The sequence below is a fragment of the Pelodiscus sinensis genome, chromosome Z, assembly GCF_052426305.1.
Source record: "Pelodiscus sinensis isolate ZL-2025 chromosome Z, ASM5242630v1, whole genome shotgun sequence".
NCBI lineage: Eukaryota > Metazoa > Chordata > Testudines > Trionychidae > Pelodiscus > Pelodiscus sinensis.
Genome location: NC_143085.1, coordinates 7307534 through 7316898, shown reverse-complemented (window position 1 = coordinate 7316898; position 9365 = coordinate 7307534). Strand labels below are relative to the sequence as shown.

At 45.5% G+C, this 9365-nt stretch overlaps 1 long non-coding RNA gene across 1 annotated transcript; it reads right to left on the bottom strand.

The window, feature by feature from the left end:
- Positions 1-1260: 1260 nt before the first annotated feature.
- Positions 1261-8300, bottom strand: LOC149520657 (uncharacterized). The gene is made up of 3 exons (XR_016348361.1): positions 7518-8300; positions 7132-7269; positions 1261-1933 (listed from the first exon to the last, which is right to left on the bottom strand). It is a non-coding gene; the product is annotated as an uncharacterized LOC149520657 (long non-coding RNA).
- Positions 8301-9365: the final 1065 nt, after the last annotated feature.

Genomic DNA, 9365 nt, shown 5'->3' with positions numbered 1-9365 from the left:
CATCAGGTCTGTACAAAGAAGTGTGTTTGCACTAGCGTTCTCCTCAAACAAAGTTTCCCCTGGTCCAGCTATGGTAAAATGTAGTTTCTGCTTCTTCTTTGAGGAGGGTCCCTCTGGATGTTCCATGCTAGGTGTTTTGGCGTCTTACACTTACAGCCGGAGCTTTTCAGCAGCAGTGGTGGTAGTGCATGAACCGTTCACCCCAGTGCACCATCAACCATCCCTCAGTTCCTTCTCTACTGCCTTAGGCTTGGCACATCAGCAGCTCTGTGAACTTCACTCCCTGATAATCTCTTTTCCATTTTATCCTATCACAGATTTTTTTTCCCCTCTGCTCCTATCTTTAAAAAAAATAAACATTTATTTTGAACCCTGACACCCACCGGGCATCTCTACTGGAGCAGGACTCCTTAGAACATGGCAGACTCCCTGGAATACAAATGCAGCGCTATTTGCAGATTGTCTATCCCGATCTCAGACAGCCACTCTCAATGTATCTGCCGTCTTGGCAAGGCGCACATACTGCAAAAGTGTGCACACTGCAAGGAATTGTCCGCTGGGTCCCTTAAAGCCAGAGACCTGCAACTGAAGTGGGTCCTAATGGAGAAATCCCTCAGGCCATCTTCAGACCCAGAGTCGAGGTCTCCACCATGAGAAACGTCTCCAGCAGCGGTTTCAGACCTGGGACGTCATCTGCCACCTGTGAAACCTCCTTCCTAAGCCATCTACAAAGCATAAGCTCCCAACTTCACCTCAGAAAGAACTTTCAAAGAAGAAACAGAAAAAAATCAGCCCCAGAACCAACGGCAAACTCCACCTCAGACCAAACGGCAACGGGAAACCTGGTTTGCAGATGTCCCAAGGGGCAAAGACATAGGAATGACCAGATCCTAGCTCCAGAGCACAAACTAAGAAACAATCATCCAGCTTGGCACCCTTGGCACTAAAGAAGTTGGGACTAGCTTCCTCCATGGCAGCATCACCAACCACCAGCATGCAAATGCACGCTCTTTCTGCACCGCCAGAGCACACAGCCATGCACAGGCTGGCACCGAACCTTACGGTACCACCACCGCTTACAACCACATCCATTCCATCCCAATAGTGGCAACTGTCTGCAGGGATGCTCCCACCAGTACCAATGCCCTCCACTTGGCCATAGTGGGAACCCAAGGCACAATACTGAGTCCAGCCAGATGATGCACTGAGGAGGAGAACATGCTGCCCAGACATACAATATCCTCCACCCCAGATCAACTATAATGACCCCATCACCAACATTACGGGACAACTTTAAATCATTTCAGGACCTTTTCATGAGGGCAACAGATTCCCTGGATATTTCATTGGCAGAGTTACCGGAGTCCCCAACACAAATTAACCAATATACTTCATACCTCCTCGTCAAATAAAATGGCTCTGCCAATCAATGCATACAGCATGGATCCCACTAAGGTTGTATGGCAACCCCCGTCACGATCCCACCATTCTCCAAGCAGGCTGACAAGAAATATTATGTCACCACCAAAAGGAGCAGAATTTCTTTTCACCCACCCAGCCCCGAACTCTCTCATAGTTGAGGCAGTACACTACATAGGCAAACACAATTTAAGTCCACCCATGTGACAAACACTGGAAGCATCTGGACATCTTTGGAAGAAAGTCATATTCATCAGCTTCCCTCCAGCTCCATGTGGCAAATTATTCTGCACTTTTAGCAAAAACAGGTGCAACAGCTTTGACGATATGCAAACCTTTATTGACCAGCTCCCAGAGGTTGCACAGGAGCAATATAAGACAAGCATCGCTAAAGGCTCCCTTATAGCAACAACCATGCTGCAGGCCTCCCTAGAACTGACAGATACAGCTGCTCAGTTCTCGGCCACAGTCATCATGATGCCTTGCTCTTCTTGCCTCTGTCTTTCTGGCTTCCCTAAAAAGGTGCAAAATATAGTTGAGGACCTCCCCTTTGAGGGACAAAAACTATTTGCAGAATTCACCAATGCATTGCTCCCTACACTCAAGAATTCTCACGCCAAGTTAGAAAGCCTGGGCATGTGGGTACCACAACCAATGAAAAAGCAGGGATGTTATTATACTCAGCGCTTCCAGCCTACTCCTTATCCACACCCTCAAAAAGCATATGATCAACATAGGGGACAAAGACAGCCACATCAATGCCAGGCCCTGGAACCGATGTCTTCATCCCAGCCCTGTACTTCAAGACCATCATCCTGAAGTTTTGGCCAAGGGTTCGATACCTCATCCACCAATTCAAGGCTGCCAATCCCACCATCTATCAATCTGCTGACCATTAACATATTACCCCACCCAGCACAACATCACTTCAAAAAATGAGATTTCTTCACCCTCAAGTCACAGTTTTCCAACTCAGAGCATGGCTCCTTGAGGGCTAGGAGAATTAGAATTGCGATGTTCTGAGGAAGTCAAAACAATCCTCGCTAATAGAGGCAAACCCAGCACCCGTAAAACATACAACCAGAAATGTCACTGCTTCCATAACAGGTGTATAATCCAGGCTCTCTCATCTCACCCAGACCCATTACCTTGAGTTTTGGATTATATTCTGAACCTCACACAACAAGGACTTGGTAATAGTTTCATAACAGTACACCTAGCAGCTATCTCCATGAGGCCCCATAAAATGAAAAGATACACCACATTAGCACAACCAACTACCAAGCATTTACAGAAAGCACTGAATAACACTTTCACACCATTAAAAAAACCCACCCTGATGTGAGACCTTAATACGGTACTTCACAGGCTGACGGGCAAACCATTCGAGCCTCTAGCCATGTGCTCCCTATTAGACCTCTCAATGAAAGTGATCTTTTTCATTGCAAGCCAGAAAAGGAGGAGAACTAGCCACCCTCATGGCAGACATCCCCTACATGATACTTCAGAAAGATAAAGCCATGCTAGGGCTCACCCCGAATTCCTCCCAAAAGTAATCTCATCTTTTTCACTTGAATCAACCCATTTACTTTCCTGTATTCTTCCTGAACCTCCACACACACACCAGGTGGGAGATTCCCCACTCCCTGCAGGTACAACAAGCTCTTGCCTTTTACCTAGAGAGAACAAAGACATTGAGGAAATCCCCACATCTATTTCTCTCTATTACTGAGCAATCCAAAGGTGGAACAATATCAAAACAGATACTTTCCAAATGCATCTCTCAATGCATACAGCTATGCTATATCCCTATGCCTGTCTACACACACTACACCAGAGCCGTTTCCACCTCATGGACTTTTCTCAATAACGTTCCCTTCACAGTCATTTGCAGAGTGAAGACATCAATCCATACATTCACCAAACCTTACACAATAGCTCAACATCCCTTCACAGACACACACTTTGGACAGTCCATATCAACAATAGTGTACAGACAGATTATGAAACCCCTCCTTCCATAGCAACACACTGCTCCATACTCACCTAGGCTATGTCTAGACAGCAAGCCTCTTTCAAAAAAGGCTTTTTTGAAAGATACGTTGGAAAAAGCCTCTTTTGAAAAAGAGCATCTAGACTGCAACCAGTACTTTAAAAAAAGCAAGCCGCTTTTTCGAAAGAGAACACCCTGGCAGTCTGGATGTTCTCTTTCGAAAAAGCACAGTTTGCATTACATAGCGCCTTTTTTCAAAAGAGCACTTTCGAAAAAAGGCATTCTTCCTCATAAAACAAGATTTTCCATGGTCAAAAAAACTGCCGGGTTCTTTCGATTTATTTCCGAAAGAACGTGGCAGCAGTCTAGACTCAGGGGAAGTTTTTTTTAAAAAAAGGCCACTTTTTTCGAAAAAACCCTGTAGTCTAGACACACCCAGAGTGTGAAAAACCCACAGGGACACTTCTAGAAGAAGAAGAAGAAGAAGAAGAAGAAGAAGAAGAAGAAGAAGAAGAAGAAGAAGAAGAAGAAGAAGAAGAAGAGGTGGTTATTCACCTTGTGCAGTAACTGAGTTTCTTCGAAATGGTTGTCCCTGTGGGTGATCCACCACCCACACTTCCTCCCCTCTAGTTTGGACCAACACGACAGTCCCAAGGTAAAGAAGGAACTGAGGGACTGTCAAGGATGCACAGCAGTTAACCATTCACAGACACAAAATGCGTACTGCATATATGCTGCCACCTGGCCTACTGCTCCTGAAAATTTCCAACTATAGGCGCAAGCTGTCAAAACAGATAGCGTAGAGCATCCACAGGGACAACCATCTTGTGACGTAGTGGGGGGGAACTTGCTGGTTTCTATGGGTCTGTGGTAACCCCACTGGCTGCCGCTGGTACCACAGCCCAGAAAGACAGGGATGGGTCATTATGCAAAGGGATCTCTCAACCAGTCCGACCAGCTAACCCCCATGGAGAGGAACAAAGGATTCGTAGAATCATAGGACTGGAAGGGACCTCAAGAGGTCATCGAGTCCAGCCCCCCGCCCTCAAGGCAGGACCAAGCTCTGTCTACACCATCCCTGACAGATGTCTATCTAACCTGTTCTTAAATATCTCCAGAGAGGGAGATTCCACCACCTCCCTTGGCAATTTATTCCAATATTTGACCACCCTGACAGTTAGGAATTTTTTCCTAATGTCCAATCTAAACCTCCCTTGCTGCACTTTAAGCCCATTACTCCTTGTCCTGTCCTCAGAAACCAAGAGGAACAAATTTTCTCCTTCCTCCTTGTGACACCCTTTTAGATATTTGAAAACCGCTATCATGTCCCCCCTTAATCTTCTTTTTTCCAAACTAAACAAGCCCAGTTCATGAAGCCTGGCTTCATAGGTCATGTTCTCTAAACCTTTAATCATTCTTGTCGCTCTTCTCTTTACCCTTTCCAATTTCTCCACATCTTTCTTGAAATGTGGCGCCCAGAACTGGACACAGTACTCCAGCTGAGGCCTAACTAGTGCAGAGTAGAGCGGCAGAATGACTTCACGAGTTTTGCTTACAACACACCTGTTGATACAACCTAGAATCATATTTGCTTTTTTTGCAACAGCATCACACTGTTGACTCATATTCAACTTGTGGTCCACTATGACCCCTAGATCCCTTTCCACCATGCTCCTTCCTAGACAGTCGCTTCCCATCTTGTATGTATGGAACTGATTGGTCCTTCCTAAGTGGTGAATGCTGCCCTGGCCGGGGGGCAGGGCTGGAGAAGAGTGAGTTTAGTTTCTGTCTGGAAAGCAGGGGAGAAGAAGCTGGGGAGGGGGGCTGGGACTCCCCCTTCTCAAGGGGGGGGCACTGAGGGCTCTTAGCCCCAGTTCCTGTAACCAAATTACATCTGTGCTGTGCTATATCCTGGAGAAGCAATAAACTGCCTCCATTCTACTGGCTGGGGGAGTCTGTTCATGCCATTTGGGGGTACAGGAGGCGGGGGAACCCCAACACGTCATCACACATCTCAAACAACCTGTTACTGCACAAGGTGAGTAACCCTCTGTGTCCTCTCACATCTGAAATGTTTAAGGGGAGAGGGGAGTTCCTTAAGGCCTGATCCTTCAAAGCTGTTTCAGCCAAATTTCCCAATGAAAGCTATGCCTGAGTTAGGAATGTAGGATCGGGTCCTTCATCGCAGAAATGCACCCCCCCCCCAAAAAAAGGCTTCCAGAAATGTGCTCAAAGGACCTTCTCTGTGCCCTCAACTCCCATGGAAATCAATGGTGAGCCATGCTTTGAAAACTGTCAGTGCAGTTGTGAAAAAAGGCATTTTCAGAGTGTTAGGCAATTGCAGTTCTACGGCACCAACATGATTGCGTTTTATTCTGGGGACTTCAGTGTCCATAATATTGATACCATCAGCATTAAGAGCCTAACTGTTCACAACTAAAATACAGGTAGGTATATTTTATTTTAATTCACATTTAGCAGTTACATGCTGATTATAAGGCATTATCTCTGAAAAAAGGAAAATCTAGCTAAATATTCCTGCAGTTCTACTTTTGTATTTATTTTTCTTCTCCCCTCTGGAGTAAACTAACAAGATTGTATTCCGTTCAGAAGGTAAATTGGTGTACTAATAAGATTAGCCAAAAAGCTATTGTTCTTCATTAGCAGTCTCTGGTGGCCAAATCAGTCATTTTGCAGCTACAGAAAGCTGGTGCCTGAATACTAATGGGAAAATTGGCAAGTAAATAAACTGGAGTAATTCTTACCATTTCCTAGCTATCTAGAATCTTTTCTTGGGACACTTTGATAGATCAGTGTATTGCCCTTCTACATGTGTTTTATTCCAGGACCCTAAGATAAAGCTTGAAAAATGCTTATTCTCTATACGCTTACATATTGTCTACACATATATCTTCCCATAGGATGGTACACAGAAATGGTGAACTCCTGGCCCATTTCAAGTCAAACAGCAAAAGTCATGTGAATTGAATGGAGCCAGGATTTCATGCAAAGTATTTTGAACCTCATTTAAACATGCAAGAATGAATTTTAGGAAAGAGAAAGCAAACACTGTGATATTGTAGATACTGGACCTCAAAATAGAATGTGGGGAGGTGAACGAAAGGTAATAAATGTCACCTGCTATTCCCTGTAATGCTAATGGCCACCCCTCCAGGTCCATGGCTAAGGAAGGCCACAATTCCTCACTGCAATCGTCTAGGAACTGATCTACAAAAGGGGAATTAGTTGTCTCGACTGGGTTGGGATTTAGTCATTAAGGTTCTCAGGCAGGGCAGACTATTAACCCTCCCCACACAACTTCCCCGCAACAGAGCCACTTGAACAACAGCCAGGGACTCATAGTGTCCAGAGGGACAGGGTAACTCCCAATCTGCTCTCACAGTCAGAGAGACACAGTTCAGTTGCAATCCGGGTTTCCTGGCTGCTAAGCCGGACTGGGATGACTATCACAGCAGTCCAGCCGCTCAGGTAATGGTTGGTATGGCACAGTGCAGGCCTCCTGTCCTATGGAGGGGGAGTAATGCTGCGCCAGGGTTCGGGTGGCAAGGGGGAATGTGGGCCCACCCAGCTCTGCCACATCCCAACCCAGGGCCCTATCTGTGGCAAGGCTGTTCACTACTGAGTCAGCATCACACTGACCTGGACTCAGGCGCACTAGCTAACCGACAGTCACTTCCATCACTCCCCCTCTGGTGTACCTGAACCCCTGGGTATTGTTCCAGCTCCTCCGGGTACGTCGCCAAGGACATCGACAGCAGCTCTACAGCGTTGGTGCTTTCCAGCAGCTCAGGCTGGTCTCTGAGGTAACAGCGGCTCTCCCTGGAGCTTGCCTCCAGCTGTAACATAGAAGTGTCTCCTGCCTCCAGCAGCTTCCCCGCAACTGAGCAGTGAGGCTAGCCTTTTATGCTTACCCTTCCTATCCCACCCTTCCACAGATAGTGGGCGTGGGCGGGGACATCCAGGTTCCACCCACCAGGCAGCTTGGGGCATCTCCCCAGCATCCCCAGCTAGGAGGACCACGTCTCCTCACCAGACTCCCAAACTTACGAAAGTGGGCAGTCGTTTTTAAAAATTTTTAACTTACTCTATATTTATTATCCCTTTGAAGAGCCAGATCCTTCATCACACACATCAGATTCTGGAAGAGGCCTGGAGAATTCTAGAACTTTCCTCTGTGACTCGGCCATCAGGGCCACTTGCCTTTCTACCAGGCCGGCCCCAGACATGCGGTTGTATCTCATCAGCCCAGTATTGCTCCATTGAGGGGCTCAAGAGCAGAAGGTCACACTTCCTTGCGGGAGACAAGGCAGCCTGGGTGAACTTCCCCACAATGCACAAGGCCTTGCTAAGGGCTTCCATGGGGTGCAGGAAGTTGTGTGGGCCCTCCGCCCTGGCATACATGTCATCTAGCAAGCATTAGAGGAGCCAACAAAGGCAGCTGACATTTTCTCTGAGTGCTGGTAGCTACCTGGGTTTTGTCACAGGAGATGTAATTATTTTAAGGGTAATTCTACCATCCAGTCAAATACTTAAGTAAATGGTCCGAAAAGGGGGCATGAAAGGGTTAAAACAGCATTAGGGGCCAATCCAGAAAGCTTTATTCACATTAGTAAGTCCTCACCTACCCAAACAGGGCCTTCTGAAATCAATGCGGCTAATTCCATAAATCAGAGTTGTGTGGTGGGGCTTTTTAGTTCCAATGCACTGTGAGTTCAGTGTCAAATATGCCCCTTGCTGCATCACCAGGTCACTGCTCAGAGGATGTTGTGCCAATACTGTAAAAGAGGAAATGAGATGACTTAGGTAATAATAGGTCTGTCTATCTGACATTGATCCTGGACGAGATAATGGAGCACCTGATCTAGGACTTGATTAATGAAGAATTACAGGAGGGTAATATAATAAATGCCAATCAATATGAGTTTATGGAAAATAGATCTTGTCAAGCTAACTTGATATATTTTTATGAGATTACAGGTTTAGTTGAGAAAGGTAATAGTGTTGATATAATGTACTTAGTCTTTTGTAAGGCATCTGATTTGGTAACACATAACATTTTGATTTAAAATAGAGAGATCAAATTAATATGACACACACTAAATGGATTAAAACCTGGCTAATTGGAAGGTCTCAAAATGTAATTGTAAATGGGCAATTGTGAAACAGATATGTTTCTAGTGGAGCCCTGATATTTAACATTTGTATCAGTGACCTGGAAGAAACCATAAAATCATCAATAAAGGTTGCAGATGACACAAAAACTGCTGGAGTTTGTAAGTAATGAAGAGGATATGTAATTGAAACAGAGCAATATGGATCATTTGGCAGGCTAGGTTCAAGCAAACAATACACACTTTTTATTGTGTACATGGAAGTGTACACATCTAGCAGCAAAGATTGTAGGCTATACTTATATGACGAGGGGCTTCAAGGGAAGATGTGTATCTGAAAAAAATGTGCGTGGGCAGGTGGGCGTGGTGGATAGTTAACCAAACGTGAGCTTCCCTTGCGTGGCCAAAGAACTGCTGAAATTTGTGGATGCATAAACAGAGGAATCTCAGGTCGGAGCAGAGAGGTTATTATACCTCTGGATTTGGCAGTGGGGTGACCTCTGATGGAATAGTCTGTTCAGTCCTTGACTGCACAATTGAAATATGCTAATAAATTGCAGAGGATTCAGAGAGGAGCCATGAGGATGATTTATAGGATTGGAAAACCTGCCTTTCAGTGATAGGCTCGAGGAGCTCAATCTATTTGTTTTACCAAAGAGAAGGTGAACAGTGACTTGATTTCATACTCTTCCCTCTACTTAAGGAACAAATTTTTAGCAATGGGCTCTAGCAGAGAAAGATGTAACACAATGCAATGGCTGGGAAGTGAATCGCAACAAATTCAGACTGGAAATAAGGTGTACATGTTTACCAGTGAGAGT